At 41.4% G+C, this 20,312-nt stretch overlaps 1 protein-coding gene across 10 annotated transcripts in view; it reads right to left on the reverse strand.

Annotated features, from left to right (window-relative positions):
- The window catches only part of TLN2 (talin 2), a 146,173-nt gene extending 126,941 nt beyond the window's left edge, over nt 1-19,232 (reverse strand). For 4 of the 10 annotated variants that reach the window (XR_005953697.1, XM_041418354.1, XM_041418343.1 and 1 more), the window contains exon 1: nt 18,749-18,976. The gene's annotated coding sequence lies outside the window, so the exon portion shown is untranslated. Of the gene's footprint in view, nt 1-2,475; nt 2,530-14,650; nt 14,765-17,911; nt 17,933-18,748; nt 18,977-19,055 lie in introns of those variants that run through there. The other 6 variants (XM_041418346.1, XM_041418344.1, XM_041418348.1 and 3 more) reach the window with 5 other exon arrangements.
- Between the last annotated feature and the right edge of the window lie 1,080 nt (nt 19,233-20,312).

Consider the following 20,312-nt stretch of genomic DNA (forward strand, 5'->3'; position numbering starts at 1 on the left):
AACTATGATCCCTGTGTTTTTGAGATACAGAATGTAGTGTTATGCTATGAAATTCCACAATGAATACTCAGAGATGCCTTCTCCTGTGTATGTAGTGCCCATTGCAGATCAGGGATCAGTAAGAACTTGTAGTCAATCTGCACTTAAATACTAGCAGCACACTGTAAAAGGAGCAGAATTCAGACTCTTTTTCTATGACAACTGGGTTGAACTAAAAGATGCTTCAGTCTGTGCATGTCCAAGTCCTTGCAGTGTTGAGTAAAAACTACTGCTCAGACCCAGCTTTCAAATGGTTACATAGTCAGGGAAAGAATACATTGCCAAGGTACTGAATAATAAGCTGGTCACTCAAAAACCATTAGAGCCCTCTCAGATAGAGCACACAAAACTGATCCCATTTCCATCCAGTCCAGCTTGTTAATTACATGTCATACATCCTCCCAGACTGATACTTAAACAAATATTCTGCTGTTTTGCTGCTTCATTCAAAAACAAAAAAGAAAGAAATAGCTGATGGTGGTCAATACTTCTAAATCTGATTATCTAAACTACCCCAAAACTATCCTTGTCTCAGGAGATAATTAAAGTTCTGTCAAGAAAATTGTACCTTATTAACAAGCACACATCCCACAATCTTCTTCACTTTCATACAGGACAAAATCTTCAATTTATGCATGGTACATGTAAACAATGGCTTTGGCTGCAATAGAATAGCTTTGCAAAGAGAAGCAGATGAAGTTGAGCAGCTTCCTTCATGTATTGAAGAGCACTGAAAAACCCACAACTGCAGTTGTTTCTTAATCTCAAGAACTGAAAGTACAATCACCGCTCATAACCTACTTGTGTCAATCATAGAGAAGCTGAACCAGACAAATCTGGGTTTAGTTGGTCTGACATGAGCAAAAGGATGAAAAGGATTGACATGAGCCTATAACAGATGATGTTTTTCAAACTAATTCAGCCTTTGCCCACAGTTTTGTTGTCTTGTTTTGGGAAATGACATAAAACTACTACTTATGTCAAATCAATTTAACTAGCACTTGAAGTCAGAGGCTAAGCCTGCCTTCATTCTCCCTTCAAAACTAGGTTATAGTGATGTACAAAATAATGGAACATCACTAATTATGCCCTGCCATGCACTTAACAGATACAGAGCTTTTTACACTGCTTTACAGGAGCTGTTTTTCCATACAAACCACCAGAAACCTTTGATTAAGAATCCTCTTGTCCAGTGGCACTACCTGCAAGATCAAGTATTAATCATATGATTATATTCTAAATGATCAAATGCTTCCTCTCAACACATTCACATAATTGCAGAGTTGAAGATATAAACAGTGTGACTTGAAGGTGAGGTGTAAACTGGACACCAATACCAACCTGCATTTGGTATTAAAATGTATTTTAATAAGATAACTGATCAGCTAGTGAGATACACAATATATATAACTAAATGGTTCAGAACAGTTCAGAACAGTTAGCACTTCTAGGATCAAATTAGGGTATATCTTCACTAACACTTTATAGAACTGATTTTTAAAACTATGTTTAAATGTGGTCTTAAAGAAAGAACACACATCAAAACAAAAAAAAAAAACATTTGCCATATATTTCAAGTGCTTTGCTTCCACAACAGTACAAGAACCACAGCTCTCTAAGAGAAAGCACTATGACAAAATAATGGAACATCACTAATTATGCCCTGCCATGCACTTAACAGATACAGAGCTTTTTACACTGCTTTACAGGAGCTGTTTTTCCATACAAACCACCAGAAACCTTTGATTAAGAATCCTCTTGTCCAGTGGCACTACCTGCAAGATCAAGTATTAATCATATGATTATATTCTAAATGATCAAATGCTTCCTCTCAACACATTCACATAATTGCAGAGTTGAAGATATAAACAGTGTGACTTGAAGGTGAGGTGTAAACTGGACACCAATACCAACCTGCATTTGGCCAAAAATGTATTTTTTAATAAGATAACTGATCAGCTAGTGAGATACACAATATATATAACTAAATGGTTCAGAACAGTTCAGAACAGTTAGCACTTCTAGGATCAAATTAGGGTATATCTTCACTAACACTTTATAGAACTGATTTTTAAAACTATGTTTAAATGTGGTCTTAAAGAAAGAACACACATCAAAACAAAAAAAAACATTTGCCATTTATTTCAAGTGCTTTTCTTCCACAACAGTACAAGAACCACAGCTCTCTAAGCGAAAGCACTATGAACAAAGAAAAAGGGTTGCCCTTTCAAGCTCTCATATACCCAAGATTTTTTTTCTTCAAATTTCAGGCACAGTGGTGTTTCAGCATTAACAGCTTCTATTGATTCAACAGAGCCTAAAGGAACACAAGGCACACAAATTAGCACATGGACACTGTTTCAATACATATTGTAGCATCACTAACTCCACTAACTAAAAAAGAAACAAAAAGGACTTGTACCAGAGCAATGTTACCTGCTTATGACCTCAAGCACATAGTTTTTGGAATGCAACTACATTTGTTGCAGCATGCTGAGGGCTGGAAGTCACAGTGCACTCATTGTAAGATGTGGCTTTAACCAAAATAGAAAGCCATGAATGGGGCTTGACAGCAGGGGAATCCCCTTCCTTTTAACTGCTATTTATAACTGAAGGCAAGTAAGGTCATTTCCAATTTAACAGGCAGTTCTTAAAGAAACTTTTTCCACAGGGAAGGGAAAAAATGAAAGGGACAAGTATTCCAAACACAACATTCTTACGCTTCATCTGCCAGCAAGACACACTGACCATTTCTACAACACAAATTAGTAAGAGTCAACATTCAGTGTTCTGTGTAGAACATTTATTTTAATGCCAAATGCAGTGAACTTGGAAGTACCTGGCACTGAAATAAGGAGTAAACAAGGAAAACTAATACTAGCTTTCCCACAGCTTTTCAGCTGAAAGAAAGACTAGATTTTGCATTGGTTGGGCTCATTTGACAATTTGGTTTGGCTGCAAGTCTGCTTCATCAACCAGACTTCACTCCTCAGAAAGAATTTCTTTGAAAAGGAATTTCCAGTTTGCAGCTCAACCCAAAAAAAGTGTGCAAACTGATATACATCATTATTTGCTTTCACACAAATTCACAAATTAAAGCATCAAAACACATAGCTGATTAAAACTTCTGTCCCAGTATTAGGCAGAATCTCTCCTAACCCTCTCTAACTCACTTAAATTTAAAATAATGAACACAGGAATGCTTTCAAACTTTGAAAATTCAGGAGAAGAACACTGAATGTCAACCAAGTCTTCTGTTAATACACTGCCCAAATAGTTTCCAGCCCATTTCCATCAAGCAGATAGATATCATACTAGAGTCCACTTAAGCTACAGATTTCAGGAAAAACTGAAGGGTGATTAACAGCAGAGTAGTTAATCCCATCAGGAAGCTTGTTTGTAGATGTTTCTGCACATAAGAGACTGTAAAACAGTTTTTTGCACTGTTGGATGGACCAGAAATTCATCATAGCCACAACATTCAGTAGAGATCTCTGCATTCTCTTAGATCATCTGAAGCAGGAAAATCTTTGGAGCCATATTTCCAGAGGACCTAATACAGAATTCTGGTCTTGAAAGTTGGCATCAAAAGTTTCACTCCTGATGAAAGACTGTCAAACTAACAGAATATCAATGCAACTTTACTTGAAATTAAACAAAAGGGTTTCCAGCACAAAATACACATGAAATAAACTAACAGAATATCAACGTAACTTTACTTGAAATTAAACAAAAGGGTTTCCAGCACAAAATACACATGAAATTATACTAACTGTTGATGAGATTCTCTTTCAAGCATGGCTCAAAAGTAGAATCCAGATTAGGGGCCAGAAGTTTGACACTAGTTGAATTAGCATCCGCCTGTGTAAAGTTAACATGCCCCAAGTCTTTTGAAAAATGTGTTTAAGAAAAAGATGACAAGTCACTAAGATCAGCATCCAGCCAGTATTTTCTGTGTGCACCACCACACACTGTGTGTCACACCCACAGCAAGGGCAGATTCCTCACTGGTCTGCAAACAACTGCTGCATGTCTAAATCCCAGCCCTTCATGTGCTGTGATGGCAGTATTTATGCAAGATTCAATAAACATCAGTACATGAATAGGACCCCTATTTTCACACAGAATAGACAATCTGAGAAGGAAACAGCATTAATGGCAATTGCTCAATATGATGATGTGCTTTGTGATGCTGGAATGAAGTAAAGTTCATTACTTGGTAACAAACATTTCTTGCAAGATTTGAAATTAGATATTTGTTGCCAAACATATCCCACACTTAAAAACAAGGGTTCTCTTTAGTGTTAGCAGCAGGCAACTGAAAAAAGATGTTCCCTATTAAAAGCAGCTGAGGAGGAACCAAAGAAAAGCAAGTGTCTGTCCTGTAACCTGACAACGTTCAAACAAAGAACTACTTCTTACAGAGGGCAAGTGGTAGCTGGACACAGGAAATTATTTTTATGGTATTCATTCCAAGCGTTGAAACCCAAACCTTGCAAGAGGGACACTTTTTTTTTCCAAAGTCTTAATTTCAATAAAACAGGATTATCTCTTTACAGAATAGAAAGATGGGATTCAAACTGTAGCAATGAGTAGAACAATGAGGATTTGCTGTGCAGGCAGACACCTTCCAAGGAATGAGCCCTTTCCTGTCCCAGCTGTACACCAATATGCAGCTGGTAAGTAATTCAGTAATGCTTCCCACGGCAGCAGTTTGGGGGGAAAAAATGCCCAAAAAGCTGGGGTATGGGGGAGAGTGAGGCAGCACAAATTGAACAACCAAATCCAATAACCAAGATGGAAAAAGCTTAGTTTTGAGTTTTAGGATAGAGAATAACAGAACATAACTGAGATTGGATCTACTTTAACTTCAAGAATGCATAATACCTGCAGCACACCAAAATGAGCTGCTCACATTACAGGTGCCAGCTGCTGAGCAAGATCTTTCCACTTTCTCTATTTAGCCATTAGAAACAAACAAGTAGTTTAAAGTCATGCACTTAACCGTTCATCTTAGTTTTAATTTTAACCAAACTTACAACTTATCAAATCCTAAACAAGGTACAAGTAGAGAGGAAGCCACAATCTAAAAACCTATTTACAACCCATTTACTTCTTCAAGCCCAAGTGTCATTAATGCTTAGGAAGCTGGAATAAACTTAAGTTACATGTCACTGCAAGTTGGGGTCAGTTACAACACTGAGTACAAAAAGATAAATATAACCCTGGGGAACTGGAGCATTTTCAACTTTTCCTGAATTGCTGCCAATTTTTTGGCTTTTATTTTTAATAATGCAACAATTGGAATATATTAGCCTTTTTTTCCCTGAAAAATGTATGCTTTTGCAAATAAGGAAAAGATTTTTCACACTACTAATACTTGTGTGCAACACCCATTCCCTGAGTTTCTCAAGTATCATCAGAATATAGCAATTCAGATCTGTTATTTCTATCATGCTCAGTGAGTATATGAAACATTATTAGAGAATGGCATGAGAAAGAAAGGGTAGAGGGATGCAAGTTTAATAAAGCTTCAAACTCAAGCTGTAGGTCAGAATATGCCTTCCAAGTCAGTATTTCAAATTACATTTTCAAATCCAAACTTGACATTTCAGGAACTCAATTTGCTGTAACACACAAAGTTACTTTCCCCTTGCCCATCAAGGTTTCTGCCTTTACCTTTGACAGAGCAATTACAAGCCTGTAGTGCTTCGGAGAAGGGTAAAATCCTGATTGTTTAGCCATGCCTGCATACACAATGTAAGTAAAAAAATGTTCCCCCAGGCTTCCTCTGTAAATTGCACTGTTTGTGGCTGAAGTTGAGGCCTTCTGCTGTAACATGCATACCCACAGCCCATATGGCTACCCAGCTCTGACAGCCAAAAGCCACAGAGCCACACAGGGGCTCCATGCTGTGGGAAAGCATCAGATAACAGGAGAACTTTGCCTTAAACAATCAAACCCATTTTTCTCCAAAAGAAAATGCAGAAAGAAAAAAAATGGATGCCAGTAATTTATTGATAATGGGTATGTTACTCCATTCTACCTAGAAATAGTTCAGATTTCAATTCAATGTCTAGACACTTTGTCACTGAAGCATAAAGACTGGTCCTTGTCTCTGACTCACAATAACTATGCTGAAATACTCAAAGTCAACACCACATACTCCTGGGTCTATTTATCCTTGCAAAGTCAAACAAACCATCTTGAACTTAAATTATTTCCACTTTTCAAAATAAATGTATACTTATTCTTTCTGACCATCAGCACTAAAAAAGCGAATTTATTTTGATGGGAGAGTTGAATTATAGAAAGTAATCAACTGCCAAAGCCACAGGCTGTATTGGTACTCATTTAGACAGCTGTGACACATCACATACATGCTTATTTTAACAGACACATTCCATCAGAGCTGGTCCTCCTCATCCTCAGATTTCCATAGTGCTTCAATGACTTTGCCTCTGTGAATAACTGAAAATTTGAGCTCAGTAGATTAGAAGATATCAAGTATATGCAACAGAAAGCACAATTTCACTATCTCATTGCCTTCAAGGGTAGTAACTGTCACACAGCAAGCTCATTCTTTTGACACTTTATGGAGGCGGCCCAGAGTACTATTTATAAGATTCTTTTGAAGTAATTTGTAAAGTGTAATTCATCTCTCTACACCTCCTCAAGGGCTTCCTATTGGTTTTTGTTTTTTTTTCACTTGAACACTACCACAGCATCTCTCTTGTAATTACAAATCTGGGGTTTATGTTCCGTATTGTATACAGTTTCTATACTGCCTGAAGAAACACTTTGCCACTGTAAGCCTAAATCCATAGGGCCTAAGAGCAACCTAGAGCCCCAGGAAGCCAAATATAATTTCCTTAGTTTTCAAGATGCCATGGTCACCATGGAGACCTAAGCTATTACTAGCTCAATTTTGCATTTCCAGCTTGTATGTCTGTTAAGAGCACCTTAAAAAACAAAGCAGTCCCATTGGTATGTCAGCAGGACAAGAATTTGAAACAACAGCTCAGAAAATGCAACCAGCTGGTTCCATGTGAGAAGTTATTCAACATTAGCACGTACCTCAGAGATCTGGAAGTGGGCAAACCTCCTCCTGCCTACACACTGCTTTATGTAGGACTAAACCTAAGTTCCTATGTATTTGGAATAATTAAACAGCACATGTTAAAGCAAGACAACAGAGCATGCATGGGAAAAGCAGAGCATGTGTGAGAAAACAAGATTTTTTTTCAATTCAAGCATTTCAAAGCTGAGTTACTGGGAAGTACCTTTTCTCGCCTACCTGCTAAGCACTCTCTCAAATACTCAACACTGCTCCTTTGTTCAGTTGCAGGAAACAACTATTGCAAGACTTAGCAAACAAGCCAAGAACAGACATTTAGAAACCAGCAGTATAAACAAACAAATTAAGTTGCAGCACCCTGCAGACTTCCCACAGAATCTCAGAACAGTTAAACATATCAAGTTATACATTCCATCTCAAAGAACCAAGCTCTTCCATAACAAATACTTGCTTTGAGGGCTTTATTTCCCTATTAATTCTGCTAGGAAGATACAGCACTGTACTACTGCAGTATAACACCTATTTAGAGAACCTTAAGCACACTCAGTCTTTATTTCCTTTCAGTGAGATATCAGCCACTGGCCACTGTGTGCCGAACAGGTCATTTAAAGCTTTGCATGATAGACAAGTACTATTTGACAAAGCAGGTAACAAAAGGATGGTGGAACTGTAAAAGGTCGTCTCTAAATCCCCTTTTTAGTGAACTCTTAGTCAGGATTTCTGCCTTCCACACATCACTAGAGTTTTTTTGCCAAACATCGGTTCCTTGTTAGCAACCCCCTGCACTTCTAGACTGTGGGACTTGCACCAAGATCTGCATCCCACTTGAGTTTCATTTCATTGTTCCCAAGACATCCACTATGGAACCAGAATGTGCCTAACAATGACCCAGAGCCTCCTGTTTACATTCTTCACCAAGCCTCATAATAGCTTTTTCATGCAAATAGCTCAGTTTAACCCCATTTTGCATCAGATGCATTGTGGAGAAAAAGCTGGTTTCATGGCAGCACACCCTAAAAACAAGAACTCCAAGAGAGAAGCCCAGACTGGCCTGCCCTACTTGCCCCAACTCCTCCACCCCACGTGCAGCTGTTTCACTACCCAATGGTCACTCACACCAACCAAAACACAAGATTGTCTCCTACCCAGTCAAAAGGCAGCATTCCAAAAGCTACTGACAAGACAGCCATACTCCTCAGGCAAGCCTGATTATACAAATACTAGGCTTTCATTAGCTTATTACTTATAAAGAAGCATTTTCCTATTGCTTAGTTGAATATCCCGTGAATGTTGCCAGTAGAAAGCTTTTCTAATTCTAAGCTACTTGGAGATACCTAAAGTATGACTTGCTTAGATTCAAATGGCAAACCCTAACAAGTACAAGTATTTAAAGCATCTGTAGACTGACCAGGAAGAAACAAAACTTCTACTAAACACTAGAGACCCAGAAGGAAGACAAATTTCACTTGTACAAGTCTCCAGCACCCTGATTCACTTGTCACATGTCATGGGAGAGTTAGATCTCACAGAATACATGTAAGAAAAAATGTGCCAAATAAAAGAAAGTTAAATTAGAGAGTTCTTACAGAACAACTCAAATTCAGAAGAAAATAGTAAAACTACTGAAGACATGAGAACAAGTGTTGATATAAAATACAGCTATTCTGTAAGGTCTGTTTCTGTGATGACATGGTTGCTTTCTGTATCTGGTCATTATAACTCAAAGAGAATTTGACAAGCAGTAATACACTTCTGGTTAAAATGAGAGGTAAACATGAAGCAAGAAATTTGGCATAAGTCAAATTAGTCTGGAAAAAAAAACCCCATACAATTAGTCAATACACACTACTAGAACTCTTCAGTCTTTACAAAGCTGTAACTAAAGTTTGCAGAAAATGCTTTTCTCATTTTTCTTTCTATTCTATCATTTTCTGTCTTCATTCTACATTTCTTCCTTTGCTTTTCAGTGTCTTGTAAACAACTTCTAAAAGCAACTCCCTGCTTTATCTTCTCTTTCTACCCAAAACACAATTATCTGCAATCCCACCTTGCTTTTGCATCTTCCTCAGGGCAAAAATTGTATTTCACTCCTTGGCAGCTACAGAAAGATGAGCTGTACACGAAAAGATACACTTTTTGGGTGAGTACCAAGACAGCACTGGTGCTTGATAGCAGATGTTTTGCAGGTACTTGGAATTTATCTGCTGTAGCCTCAGGCAGGATGGGAACTACACTATGTTGGCTGCTATAAGCAAACTAGAAGAATTGCTGTCCCTCCTTACAAGTCCCAGAAGCAAAGAAAACCAAAAGCAATAAAACTCACCAAAAACTCCCTTCAATTATTTAAAAATGCTTATTTCTAAAAGCTGAACTGGCATAACCTAAGACCACAATTAACAAAGGCATGCTCATAGAAATTTGCATGCTGTCACAACACATGTGGACCATGTAACTAAATAGCCTCTTTTCAACTATGGTAACATGAGACAAATGAAGGCAAGGAACTCTAACCAGGGAAATACACAAGGTTTAGTGCCTTTAGGGCCCTCTACAGCTGCAAATCTTCCTAAAGTCACCTCTGATCCTGAAGACTCTGAAGTGTTACTATGTCAGATACACAGATGCCAAGACAGATCTTCTTTTTGCTTCAAAATCCATATGCAACAGCTGACTTCCCATTCCCAGTAAAAGCTACTTGTCACACAAATTGAGGTAAAATCAACAATCTAATCAGATCTGACTAAAAGTTGGCCAAAAAATTGGCATTATGATAACTATTTGAAATATGGATTTTCATCATTAACTATGAAACTCACTCTAAACATTTTGCTTTGAGATATTAGATAATGATAATATGAAGCCATCATGATCAGCAAGACATTTAAAAATTAAGTTTCCAGTGAAGTGAGGACAAACCTTTACAATTTCTTCAAATCATGTGATACTCAATATAGTACTTCACTTAAAAAACCCCAACCACCTGAACTCAATGGCAAATCTTCAAAAGCCTTCTTTAAGGTTTCTTGCTTTACAGCAGAAGAGACAAAGGCATATGGCATGGGAGACCATTTGATCTTCCTACTGCAGTAAAAAATAGCTGAAATAATACATGGAAGACAATATGGCATTCCTTTATCAGCAAATACTGCTGGAAGACACAGAAAACAGCTGAAGATTAGAGAAAGCAAGAATTAGAACAAATTATGCAGTGTGGGAGGTGTGCTGCACTGTTGGCTGACCTTACAGATGTTTCTTACATGCCTCATCTCAGGGTATATGCTGGATTGTTTCACCAGTGAAACACTGGGAACTTCTCTGTTCTGAACCACTCCAGGAACGATATTTTAAAGTAAACTCAACAGCAAATTATTTCTTTAATAGAAACAATGTTTTATGAGAAAACTGTGCAAGTGTACACTTATGTGATTTTATCTGTAGCCTTTACACTGGAATCCTTTTCTTTTTTATTCCAGTTAAAGCAGGCACTCCATAACCACACATGAAATTCTTTCACTGCATCATTCATAGATAAACTAACACAGCAACGCTGGAGGCAGGGGTGTACCAAGTGCTCAGGATGTCATTGATTATATCATTTTATAAAAATAAGATCTTCAAGCAGTAGAATAGCTTTTAATAAGATGGACAGTGACCACAAAATTCATACTCCCACAGTAAGTTTTGCTAGTTATCTTGTGGCAAAGGGCCTAAAAGAGTTGCCACACTTAATGACACACTATGTGTTTTTTCCTACAAAGGCAACTGTTCAAAATTGTCTGTTCTTTTCTGTGCTGACAAGGGGCTGTCAACATTATCCTAGCTACCAGGTATTTTCAGATAAATACACACCTAAGGTGTCCCTTCAAGGTGAAGCTGGCAGCCTGTGTTAACAGGGATGAAGAAGGTAACTGCTTTCCTAAAGAAACTCACTTTACATAGACTGTTTTGAAAATCAATGTTTGCAAATGTTTCCACTGAAAAACCCTCCTATAAAAACCTCTGAAAGCTGTACATAATTTCTTAAACTTTAAATCCTTTTAAAAACCCCAACACTGTTTAGAAATCTTCCAAAATAAGTGCTTCAGGAAAAGAGAAGAATGAAACATCTTCCCATTAGTCAGCAAGAAAAACTGATTGACATCAGTGAAGGTGGAAATTTAATAGATGAATCCCAAGAAGAATCTCTGCACAGTTAGTGGATGGAAATGGAAAATTAGTATCATTATTTAGTAATCACCAACAATGCACTTCTTCCACTCGGATCTGTCTTTGTGAGGTATCTCATTTGGCTTGGAAGTTCATTAAAACCAAGTACTGAACTAAACTGAACACAGAACTGGCCCTTAAAATGGCTGTATACAAGTGATGAACCAACATTTTAAAAAGAATTTGAGAGGCATGTTCAATCATATAGCTCTCACTAAATTATTCCTTAATGAAAGTAAAAAAGGGTTTTGTTAAAAAATAAAACATTCTATTTGTCTTCTCTTTTATTAATTACTATTTTCGTGTATGTTCTGTAATGTGTATAATAATAGTTGAGTAGTATGTGTGCAAATTTATGAATAATATATATATTTTGGTGTGTGTGCTCACAAATCTTTTAGTGATAAGGATGTGAGATCAAAAAAAATATTTCTAAACTGTTGTCTTAAATGGTAGGCTGGCAATATTATCCCAGAGAAGTTAAGGCAATGGCTGATTATGCTAAGATCCACACGGAAAGCAGTGGGGTTTTTTTCTGTTTTCAACCTAAAGTACTAGAGGATTTTTACCCTCATATACAGATGGCATTTGTAATGCTTCAAACTGCAATTTATCCCTGAAAAGGAATGATAATAGCATTGAGGCATGAACACATTGCTCCCACACAGTTATTCACACTCATTACCGAGCCACTTTCATGGCCTGACCTTACAACTAGTTGCTCCTGTACTGGTGTGCTTGATTCCTCAGGCCACATCCACTCTTCCTCCTGCTTGCAGGCTTCCTTCACCTGTGTTGAACAACCTCCAAGTGCATAACTGCTGCATATGCAGCTCACCTTAACCACACACTTGTACCACAAGCAAGGTGTTTTTCTGCCTCATCTCTTCATCCCCAAAGCCCTGCCATTCCCTTGGGAGTGGTATTACAGAGTCAGCTAAAGCTCTGACATGAAAACTCTAAAAATACATTCTCTGCCTAGGACAGAGAGAATAAATTTTCATTCACCTGTGATCCATTTGAACTGACCCCTTACATGTCCAGGTCCACTACATACAAAGGCCTTAGCAAAAACTCATTACATGGCCTGCAACCCCTCCTCAATATCTGGATGTTTTGTTGCTGCTGTACTGGTGTGCTTGATTCCTCAGGCCACATCCACTCTTCCTCCTGCTTGCAGGCTTCCTTCACCTGTGTTGAACAACCTCCAAGTGCATAACTGCTGCATAAGCAGCTCACCTTAACCACACACTTGTACCACAAGCAAGGTGTTTTTCTGCCTCATCTCTTCATCCCCAAAGCCCTGCCATTCCCTTGGGAGTGGTATTACAGAGTCAGCTAAAGCTCTGACATGAAAACTCTAAAAATACATTCTCTGCCTAGGACAGAGAGAATAAATTTTCATTCACCTGTGATCCATTTGAACTGACCCCTTACATGTCCAGGTCCACTACATACAAAGGCCTTAGCAAAAACTCATTACATGGCCTGCAAGCCCTCCTCAATATCTGGATGTTTTCTGTACTTAATTCGTAGTCTGGTCTGCCCAAGCTCACAAGGCAAAGTTAACCACCCTTTCTTCACAGCTTCTGGTCTTCTGTACACACACATCTACACCAACCAGCTGCTTTTAAGTCTCATTGGTATCACAGTGCAGCTGAACAGACAACGCAGCAAACAAGCAGGCTTATCTGAACCCTACTCACAACTTCAAACATAGTGTCCCTTTTTTTTTTTTTTTAATTAAAAAACCCAAAATATTCCTCAAGTTGATACATACTACAACATCTTAGGTTCTTGCCTGGGGTCTGTATATCCTCAGCTGTTGCACATAATGTTTCCAAAGAGTACTTTAAACATCAGAGTGATCTCATTTCCCACAGCCTTTGCTTTTTTCAACTGAAGCTGGACATGGATCTCTTCCTCCCTGTACCAGTGTCTTTAGTGATACTCTGACCCAGGAGACACCACTGGTTCCTTTTGCTTGACCCTGCATGCTGGCTGTGCAGCAATAACTCCCACTCAACCTTTTCCCCAGGGAGTTCAGACATGCCCTTGTCAACACATATGTCCTTATAACACAACAAAAAATCATCTAATAAAATCTTGCAGTCACAAATGACAAAAAATTACAGGAATTACAGAAATTGCAAGCTACAGTAAACTGAAATATTCAGGTTCGACCTCCTGATTTCACTTTTTCATACAGTCATTCATAGACCTGTTGCTAAATTTTGATTATCATGGTATCTAAACATATTCATTGGGTCTAAGGATTATGCCCATCAGTCCTACACCACCATCATATTCCTGAGAAGATTCCTCCTCCTATCACAAGTCTTCTCTTAAACATGCACCATCACTTCTGTCAGACATTGATAATCTGTCTTTCCTGCTGCCGTTCTGTCTGCCAAGTGCCACTTTGCCATTTCCTGCTACACAGCACTTGGCACATATAAATTGAACTAAGGTAAAAGGTACTCAGTGTAAATTACTTTGAGCCTAATTAATGTTTCCAGCTGAACAAAATCAAGCCAGCAATTTTTGGAACTGTTTTATGCTTATACTTATGTCAACTATACACAGAGTTTAAATCTCACATTCCAGAAAAATCAGAACTTTCCCATTAGTACAGAACACGACTGAAACCAAACCACAGGATAGGCTGGACTTGAGGTTGCTGAGACAAAGGGTTACTTACCACATTACAGCCATCAACTCTCAAGAAAGATAAAGAGAGATCATTATATGAAAATAAACAATCTGTAATAAGAAAAGGATTACACAACTGAAGACTTTTTAAGCTGAAGACAACGCGATTGTTTAAAAGGTTCTCACACCACTACACCAAATACTTCAACAAAAAACTAAACTCTTCAACATATTAGAGCAACAAATCTACCACAGCTGGCAAATGTAAATTGCTATTCAACTCAAAAAAAGTAATCAGTCCATGTAGTACCATTGATTCTTTATCAACTCAATTGTTATTTACTCTGATTTAGAAGCCTGAGAGTCTGCTGCTTGTTCCTGGGTTGTCACTTTTTCACGAAAATAAGAAATCTCAACCTTACAAAAGTTGCCATAGAGAAAGACACAAGGTTCATTTACAATTCACTTCAGACCATACTTTCTTCCTGCTGCCTGAACACAGAAAGATGAGCTACCTACTGAGAATGAAAGGAAGGCAGTTTCAAGTGCCAGCCTGGCCCATCTTGGCAGGAAATCAACTGGTAGCTGCCAAGTAAAGGGACTACAAGTAAGTCAGCACAGTAATACTGTAAAGATATTTTAAGACAAGACTTACTGCTGTATAGTCACCCTCACCTTGTGAAGTCAGTCAGTGCATTTTCTAGCTTTATGAAGATGCTTGAGTAAAAAGGTGCTGGAGCTTTGAGAATCGAGGGGGTGGATCCCTGGGGATGAAATTCCAGCTTGCAACTGGAAGTGGAAAATATCAAAATGTTATCACAATTGCTTCAAGTATGCAGGCTAATTCAAACTCAATTCCAAGATAAGCATGTGTGCACACAGCACACCCAGAGAAATGGTTCTCTGACTACTGTGAAATGGGTTTTCAGCAGCATTAGCAGGAACAGAAGACTACAAAATTCATTGTACACAGTTAAAAGTCTGGTCTTAAAACTAAGCACAGCACTCTTTACCACCTCCTCATACTCAAGCATACCAGCCTCACTCCAAAGATGGAACTTTCTTGCACTCAGAGACAAAAGGCACAACACTCTGAACACTGATCAGACCCAGGATTGCACCACATGCTGTGAATCAGCACTTACACTTCTAAGGAGCTCAGGCTACCTTCAAGGCATTCTTTTTGTAAAAGGAATAGACTGTTTAACCACAACAATAAAAATCAAGTATAAAAGAGCTTAAGACGCAGCATGATGTCCACAATCATAATCTCATCCACTGAGTTGCAAAACCCTAGATTATTTTGCTTAACGTAGCCTCTGGAAGTAGTAAGATAAACCAGTCTGAAAAAACTCTCTGCTTTTTCTTTTGCGTCTCCTTTGCCCCAAAATTTTTACAGTTCAATTTATTGTGTATTTTAATAACCCTATGTGGTCAAAAGCAGAACCCTGGAAGCAAAACCCTGCATTCTCATTCAGGACTACCTAAAACTGCAATTTCCATCTCCATTTGTCCCACCTGAAACACTAAAATCCAAAAGTAAACAAATGAAATGCAACACTGCATTATTAAGACAGCCTCCCCCCATGTGCAACAACACCCAACATTTTGCTTGCTGTTCTCAATTTGCATCAGCATTGTATTGTCTGTAGAAACATGCACAAGCAGACTTGCCAAAAATTTTAAAGACTCAAAAGCAGGGAGGAGAAAAGAATTTCTGAAAGCTGGTACAGTGGTCTGTAAAGAAATTCACACACTTCCTACCTAATTAGGGCCTGGTGCAAAGGCAGCATCTGGAAAACACTGCTTAGCAAGAAACTCTTCATATTAAAAAAAAACAATATCAAGATGTCTACATATTTGGCAGCTTACCAAAATCTCCAAAGGTCAGACAGGACTGGCAGCTGTGAATCAACTCAAATGGTGTTTTTAGTACCATAATGCTAAAATTATGGATTGTAGGGATACTTCAACAAATGGTATTACTCATATCTCATGAACATACAATGCTGATAACCCAACAGTTATCTAACACTACAATGCCACAAAAAGGAATGGAGGTGAGATGCTTGAACTCCTGTCTAGATGTGACTAATTAAGTACTGCCATTTTTGCAAACCATCTAGATTGCATTTGCACAAGTTTAATAGATACACATCACATAAGTAGTCATATAAAGTGATAATCCAAATATTAATGCATCAGAACATACTTGCTATGTGCAGTCAAATCTTTGTAGAAACAATACCAAACAAATGAAAGTTTTCACAGCAAAACTTCTAAGACTCATGCAGTTCAAGCTATGTCACAGCTAGACAGTTCCTTCAAGCCCACTTCTCCCACTCCAAAATAAGATTGGGATTCTACTGTAGTGGTGTTTTGTACTGATAGTTATATTTATAACTGTAGATGGATTTCCTAATATAAGTAGAATTCAGTCATTGTATTAGCTGGCAAATGATGAAAGAAGCCTAAGTAAAACTGTAAAACAAACCAAGCTCAGAGTAAACTACTTAATCCTTTGCAGTTCAAATGCAAGTTAATCTTCCTCAATATTGTCTACTTGTAACCAATCTGTCCATCACACACACCACAAAACCTCTCACCCTCTCAGGCACTACTACAGTGCAATGGCAGTGTTTCAAATCAACTTAAGTTAGGCTGTACCACATTCCATTACATGATATCATGCAACAGATGTTACTCCAAAAACACAGGACAATTATTCAGGATAAACTCCTGTAATCTGAATGGTAAAATGAATGGGTATCCCATATGAAATGTCTGTAGACTTTATCTAATTTTATACTGAGATTCAGAACTTGAATTATTCCAGTTTGCCATAGTTAACCCACTTAGACTGGCAACCAGAAACAAGTATTCCTATCTTACATAAGCTCAATAATTTTGTCACTAATAGATAAGCTAGAATTCCACTTAACCCTTTATAGTTCTGCAGTGACCAGTGAGTTAAATGAGGCATTAGGAAACTCAAATGAAATGCACTTCCAAGAATCAAAAGACACTCCCCCTCCCTCCTCAGCTGCGTGATAACCTTGAATCTCCCCGGAAAATGTCACATTATGAAAATTAAAGCAGGAATGGTAGCTCAGCCAACTTAACTTTCAGTTAACTTGTCTAACAGCTGTTCTGTTGGAAGCATGGCTGACCATTACACCATAGAGATATGAAAGCCTTTAATATACTACAATTTGTAAGGTATTTTTAATTAACAGTGGCAGCTTGCATTCCTACTTAAAACACACCTCCATAAACATACAAATAAGTCATGTTTTACATAAGCAAGAGCAATCTCAGAAATACGTTGCTTCTTTGTTTTTAAATCATAGGGAGATTGTTCCATGGCCATTGGGCTCTTCTGAGAATGCAGAACTCCTCAACGTCTCTAAGCAACATACTTCCAAACCCAGAACTGCCTTGAAATTTAATATGGCCCAAACTTTGCTCCACAATACAGGTCTACAAAATAAGACTTTAAAAATATTTGGAGGGAAGCGGACAATTGTTTAATCTGACAAGAGGTTTTTTCAATCAATGAGCATTCCCACAACCTTTCTAACTACACCTCATAGCAGCATTTTAACACACAAAAAGTGTGTGTTTAAAAGCCCAAAAAATCTGAAATGGCTGGTCAGCAGAACAAAAGCGCTATAGAAGGTGAGCATAAAGCCAGCAGAGGCCCCAGCTCTCAGTAAGGTGTTCCCACGCAGTGACACCGCGCCGGGGCTCTCCAGACACCCGAAGGCAAGGCTGCACGCAGGGACAGCTATCGGCTAGGAGGGCATGGGAGAAACAGAGGGATCGGGACACAGGAGAACCCCAGGCGGGACGCGGACAGCCCCGCTGCACGCACACAACGCCGCCTCGCACTAAAGGAGGTTTTGCGCTTGCCTAGCCCTGGACACGAAGCCTCACCGGGGCAGGTAGCCCGGAACGCTGGAGCCCCGCACGCCCCAGGCCGGCCCGGAGAGCAGCGAGGCTGCGGAGCAGCCGCCCACCCATCCTGGTCTGCGCTGCGCACGCCGCGTCCTTCCCTTCCCTTCCCTCCGGGATGGCCCTACGGGACCGCCCCGCGCCCCGCTTCCAGCGCCAGCCGCTCCGCCGCTCTCGTGGGAAGATGCGGACAGAGACTCAGATAGATACACATCCACGCATATGCAGACGCGGCAGGATCGTCCTTGGGAGGTCGTCACTTCACCACGTATTGCCAAAAGGTTTTTTCTACATCAGGTCGCCAATAGCGCCCAACAGCGAACATCTCCGTTCCCCGGGCAAACACGGCTCCGACCCGGCCACGCCACGCTCCCCAGGCATGATGCGAGGGGCCGGCCGACCCAGCACCTGCCTCCTATTCCAGCCATACACGGCTCAGGGAAATCCTAAAAGACCGCTGTTTCCCTCTCATCCCGGCCCGGCTCCTGACGAACGATAGGTGAGCCGAGGCCGCTCTCCCCTTCCCGGGGCTCAGCCCGCACGGCACTGGGCCGGGCTGTTGCTGTCCTCCCTGTAACCAGCAACTTGTTGGGCAGGCAGCGCTGCCCGCGGGCGAGCCTGCAGGGGCGAAGCGGGGAGCGGCGGCTGCTGCCGCTCGGAGGCAGCCCGCATCGAGAACCCCGCGGCAGCCGAGCGGCTCCGCGCTCCCGCCGCTCAGCCCCGCGCCGAGTCTTCCCCCTCTCGGCGGCTCCGCACAGACCACACGCTCTATGCAATGTGCAACGGCGGGGCAGGACGAGGGTCCTCGCGGGCTCCTACCGGGAACGCTGTTACTGTGGCATTGCGGAGCGCCTAAGCCCCGCCGCTCTCTCGCTTCCTTCCTTCCCCCCGCTCGCCTCTTGCCCGCTCCCGCCGGCTCCACCGCCGCCGCCCGCAGCCGCCGCCGCTGCGGACTCCAGGCGCAGACCCCCGGCGGGGAGGGCAGGAAGCGCGTCATCACTCCGGGCCGCTCCACCGCCCTCCGCCCGGCCCGGCCCGCTCTGGGGGACCCGCGGCTCCCGCCCCGCGCCCGGAGACCGGCGGGAGCAGAGCCCGCCTCACCTGAGGGCTCGGAGCTCCCCCTCACCTGGGCCTGAGGGAGAAGCACCTCCGCCGGCCGCAGCCCTCACCCAGGCGCTGAGGTAGCGTCGTTCTCGCTCTGCCCGCCCGGCACCGCGGCGGCCAGGGCACGGCAGCTCCTCGGGGGAAGGAGGAGGAGAAAGGAAGCCGGAGCAGCCCCTCGAGGAGGGGAAAGACCCCTCAGGCAGGGCAGGGCAGGACAGGCACACCACCAGCGGGGGCACGAGGCGCCCCTCAGGCAGCGCGCGGGGCCGCGCGCGCCCAGCGCGCCGCGCGCGCCCAGCTGAGCCCCGGGAGCTGGGCGGCCGAAAGGCGAGGGCGCGGCCCGCAGGTGTGGAGAGCAACCGCGACCGCCCGCGGAGCGCGTCGTGCCTAGCGCTCACAAGTCCCGGAATCCATTAGGTTGGAAAAGACCACTGAGGTAATCGAGTTCCATCTTAAGATCGATCACCAGCTTGTCAAACAGACCGTGGCACTGAGTGGTGCCAGACGTTTCTTGAACGTCTCTAGAGCTGGTGACTCCATCACCTCCCTGGGCAGCCCGTTCCCATCTCTAATCACCCTCTATGTGAAGAAATTCCTCCTAGTGTCCAACCAAAACCTCCCCTGGCATAGTTTAAGACTATGTCCTGTTACGGGTTGCCTGGGAAAAGAACGCGACGCCCACCTGGCTGCAGCCTCCTTTCAGGCAGTTGTGAAGAGGGATAAAGTCACACCTGAGCCTCCTCCAGGCTAAACACGCTCAGCTGTTCCTCACAGCACCTGTGCTCCAGACCTCTCCCCAGCAGTGTTGCCCTTCTCTGGACCCACTCCAGCACCTCAATATCCTCTGTGAATGAGGGGCCCAGAACAGGACACATCTCGAGGTGTGGCCCCACCAGTGCACAGCACAGGGGAAGAATCACACCCCTTGTCCTGCTGGCCACGCCATTCCTGACACAGGCCAGGGTCCAGCACCAGCAACACGAACTGCTGTAGCAGCAAAGGAGACTCAGGGTTTCCCTCACACAGCTTGTATTGTTTGAACAGTTCTAACACTGTTAGAGTGGTGTCAATGCTTTTCACCCCAGTATATTGATACAAATATGAGAAAAGAAATACCTACTCCAGTTTAAGTCCCTTACATGAATTAGTGCCATATATACAGGGGCCTCTGTAAAACTGCAACAGTTCAAAGTCATGCAGTTAAAATAATTTCACCTGATTTAGTTGAAGTACAGTCATTAGTATATATTTTTCCTTGTATACAGCTGGTTTTGCCTTT

This window comes from Onychostruthus taczanowskii, unplaced genomic scaffold, assembly GCF_017590055.1.
Source record: "Onychostruthus taczanowskii isolate IOZ18803 unplaced genomic scaffold, ASM1759005v1 scaffold6, whole genome shotgun sequence".
NCBI classification, from domain to species: Eukaryota; Metazoa; Chordata; class Aves; order Passeriformes; family Passeridae; genus Onychostruthus; species Onychostruthus taczanowskii.